A 4,769-nucleotide genomic window follows, 5' to 3' on the forward strand; every position below is an offset into this window, starting at 1 on the left:
GGAAGATTGATGGATGGAGACGGCAAAACAAAACAGGGGGCGGAGACAGAAACCCAGGAAGGGGGGGGGGGGTGACTGTGGGCAGGGGAAAAAAGAAAATTTACTGCCCTTGCGGGGCGGGGGGGGGGGGGGTGGGGTGGGGGGGGGTGTGGGGCGGTATGACTCGTCCCTAATTACGAGGGAGGCCTGTGGAGCTCGGGTACAAGACAAGTGTGAGGGGAGGGAGAATGAGACAGGATACAAGAGGTTACACGGGGTCAATGCTGACCACCTAAGATGCCCCTCACAAACCCAGAGACGACCCCCCCACCCCCCACACACCCCCCTTTACACTTTTTTTCCCGCCCCCCCCTGCCCCCCTCTCACAGGCCCTGCACAATGCTAAAAATAAATAACTTGTCCTCTCCTTCTGTGGCTGTAATTTACTGCCTGCCTGTTCCTCGCCCATCTCTTCTCCATTTCTCAGCCGGGTTGCCAGGTTGGTGAATGGCCGGCGTTCTTTGAGTTTGGAGGGGCTGTACTCCACTTCTTGAGCACCTTGAAGAGGACCCCACCACATACACCCACACACACACACACACATACACACACACACGCAGAGAGACACACATACACACCCACACACACACACACACGCAGAGAGACACACATACACACCCACACACACACACGCAGAGAGACACACATACACACCCACCCACACACACACACGCAGAGAGACACACATACACACACTAGTTGTTTACGTCCCTTTGCACAGCCACAGCCTTGCCAGTTGGGACTAACGGATACATATGGAGGAATGTTGTCAACTGCCTGTACCCCACAAACACACACACACACACAGACACACACACACACACAGACACACACACACACACACAGACACACAGACACACACACACACACACACAGACACACACACACACACGTTGAAGGAGGGCCTACTGTTGGAGCAGAGCCATACTCCCCCTTCTTTTATAATGACCTCTGAGGTTAACCAGTGTCTCGGCCCTGTTGTTTCTCCACCTCCTTCTCACCTCCTTTCCTTCATCCCTCCTTCGCTGGGCCCAGGCCACCACACCTCCCTTCTCTCATCCCTCCTTCCGTTCTCTTCGCCTCGTAGTTTAGTATTCTCCACAGGTCCTCTTCTCAACCTGCTGCTTTGTTTTTCGTTTTGGTCTTTTCTTGCTTTCTCCATCTCCCATCTGCTCCTCCTGGCGTCCTTATCTGACAGTCACCTTGGGAAAGAGAGGGAGAGAGAAAGGGAGGGAGGGAGGGAGGGAGTGAGGGAGGGAGGGAGGGAGGGAGGGAGGGAGGGAGGGAGGGAGGGAGGGAGGGAGGGAGGGAGGGAGGGAGGGAGGGAGGGAGGGAGGGAGGGAGGGAGGGAGAGAGAGAGAGAGAGAGAGAGAGAGAGAGAGAGAGAGAGAGAGAGAGAGAGAGAGAGAGAGAGAGAGAGAGAGAGAGAGAGCATGCCACCAGTTCTGTCTGCCAGTGCTGCCATGGTAGACCAAAACAGTCAACTTGGACAGAATGAAAGAATTAGGCTGAAAGAGTTATGGAGAGAGAGAGAGACAGAAAGGGAGAGAGAATGAGAGGGAGGGAGAGAGAGAGAGTAATAGAGAGAAAGAGAGAAAGAAAAAGAGAGAGAGAGAATGGGAGCGTGCCACCACTACACCCACGCCAGTGCTGCCATGGCACACCCAAACAGACCCTGCTAAGAGACCGCAACTGCTGCATTATCTCAAATCAGGAACGGGGGGAGGGAGGGGAGGGAGGGGAGCTGGAGGGGAGGGAGATGCGGGTCTGCTTTCAGGAGGAAAATAGTCTCTCTGTGCCCCCTGTAAATCAGCTGGCTTGTTCAGCACAGACAGGTCTAAGAAGCTCCATGCCAGGCCAGTAGAGAGCAGAACCTGCATGGACAGCTGCACCCCGCTCTCTGCCCGCTCCCTGCCCGCTCTCTGCCCGCTCTCTGCCCGTTCTCTGCCCGCCGCCAGGGAGAGACGGGGGCTTTGTCTGTGTGGCAGGGGGGCACGGGGGGCGGCATGGACCGGAATGTGAAATCGCTTGGCTTGGTCGAGGCTGGGGGCCGGGATTAAGAGGCAGGCGGGTAGCTGGGCCGGAGTGTGGCGAACACAGGCAGGGCTGTGATGAGGGCAGGCGGGAGGGAGAATAATGGGAAGAGATGCTGACCCACCGTGGAGGACAACCAACCGCCATCTTTGTTTGGTTTTAGCTGCCAGGCAGTTTAGTCTGGGTTTCAATGGTTTGGGTCTGCACTGTTATAGAAACTTGTGAACCCCTTTCACACATGTAGTGGGATACACACACACACACACACACACACACACAGAGTACCAGCTCAACAGTGCCACCTGCAAAGTGTGTGTGTGTATGTATGTCTGTGTGTGTTTGGCAGGCAGGTGGTAATGAGAAGGCTGTGCCAGAGTCTATAATGAGGTGCCAGAGAGGGGCCTGGAGCCACAGCCTCTAATGGGCCCCCACAACCTCTAATGGGCCCCCACAGCCTCTAATGGGCAGTAATTACAGTGTGTGTTTACAGAGTGGCTCTAGCACTGTTGGAAAGGTTACCTTCACACCTTGCTGCTCCACCCCCAGCCCTCCCTCCCTCCCAGATCTACACCCTGCCATGGCTCCTCTCCTTCCAGCCACAGAGGGTGCGTGTGTGTGTGTGTGTGTGTGTGTGTGTGTGTGTGTGTGTGTGTGTGTTGGAATGTGTGGGAGGGTAGTAAGTGTGTGTGTGACAGAGAGAGAGAGAGAGAGAGAGAGAGAGAGAGAGAGAGAGAGGGTGGATGCTAGTTTACTAGTTTGTGGTTCCATCCATGTAAAGATGGCTGCTGTGTGCATTCAGAACCATTCCCACCCATTACAGCACGTTAAAGCTGACTGTGTTTAAGTCCACACCACTAAGGAAGGAAGAACTACACTACATGACAGGTGTGATTTGTGGCATTACCATATTGGGACATGGATCAGGCTTCTTTATCATAACCATAATATTGACACAAGTGCAGGACAGTATATATACAGCATATATATATATATATATAGAGAGAGAGAGAGAGAGAGAGACAGAGAGAGAGAGAGAGAGAGAGAGAGAGAGAGAGAGAGAGAGAGAGTGAATGGAGACCAGAGATGACCTCGTCCTTACGTCTCCCCTCCGTTTGAACTCTGACCCAAGCATGACCTTATGGCGACCTCCAGGGGACACCCTGAGTTCGAGGGGAAGCCCTCCCCATGACCTCATCAATTACAGCTCCATCGCAGCAGGTTCCCGCTCTTTCTCTAACCGTCACTTATCATCTCTCTCTTTCTCTTTCTTTCTTTCTCTATCTCTCTATCTCTGTCTCTCTTTATCTACCTCTCTCTCTTCATCTATCTCTCTCTCTTTATCTCTCTTCATCATCATGCTCGTTCTCTCTCCCTCCTTCAGGCTCCTGTTCTCTGGGTGTGATTGGTGAGGCCTGCCAGCCGGGGTTGACAAATCACAAAGTTTGTCACGCCCGCTGTTCGTTAAACAGGCATTCCTGAAAGTGAGTGAGTGTGTGTGAGTGTGTGTGTGTGTGTGTCTCTTTGTCGCTCCCTTCTCGTTCCCTCGTTCACCTCCTCACCTCACGACAACCCCTCTCCACTTCCTCTGTCATGGAACACTCCCCCTCAAACACCTCTCTCTCTCTCTCTCCCTCTACTGTCCTTACAGTCCTTTCTTTTCAATCCATCTGTCATGCTACAACGGGGACAAACAGCTCTAACTAATCGGACGTTCAATACAATTCGTATTTGGCACCACTTTCACAATAGTCGACCACTCTCTCTTTAGAGGTGTGGGTGAGACAGACAGTTCTTACAGACGGAGAGAGAGAGAGAGAGAGAGAGAGAGAGAGAGAGAGAGAGAGAGAGAGAGAGAGAGCAACTGGGAGATGTATGGAAACCAGAGATGACAGATGAGAGAGGCTGGCTGGCAGGCAGACAGGTGAACAGACAGGCAGACAGGCAGACAGGTGAACAGACAAGCAGACAGGCAGACAGACAGACAGGCAGACAGGCAGACAGGCAGGCAGGTGAACAGACAAGCAGACAAGCAGACAGGCAGACAGGTAGACAGACAGGCAGACAGACAGACAGACAGACAGACAGACAGGCAGTCAGACAGGCAGACAGGCAGACAAGCAGACAGACAGACAGACAGACAGACAGACAGGCAAGCTGGCAGGCAGGCAGGCAGACAGACGCAAAGACAAGTTCATTCACACCATTCAGCTGGGCCCAGCTCAACCCAAAAGAGCAGTGAAAATGCGAATGAAACTTTCTGTTTTCTTGCTTTTCTAATCCAAAGTTGCCTGAGGTTCTGTATGGCCTGTTGTTCCTGTCAAAGCCTGCATTCTGGGAGCGCCGGGATCATCTTTGAAGATGTGGGGAATGTGTGTCTGTGTTGGTCCGCTGTCTCGCTGACCATTCACGGCCCTGAGAAAGACATTGTGCTGGGCCTAATCTGGCAGCATGCTGGGACGAGGCCAGGAGATCGCTCCACTGATGTGTGAGTGTGTGTATGTATATTTATATATATAAAACAGACGGCGCACAAACACGTTTGTGTGTTTGTTTGTGTGTGTGTGCGTGGTTGTACAATCAAGAGGATTGGGTATTAAACATGTCTTTGCGTGGGGCAATTTATATGTTGTCACACAGGTAAGCCGTTTAGTTCAATTCGTTTTTCCATTACAAGGTCTACATCATGAGTATTTGAC

The sequence above is a fragment of the Osmerus mordax genome, chromosome 2, assembly GCF_038355195.1.
Source record: "Osmerus mordax isolate fOsmMor3 chromosome 2, fOsmMor3.pri, whole genome shotgun sequence".
Taxonomy (NCBI): Eukaryota; Metazoa; Chordata; class Actinopteri; order Osmeriformes; family Osmeridae; genus Osmerus; species Osmerus mordax.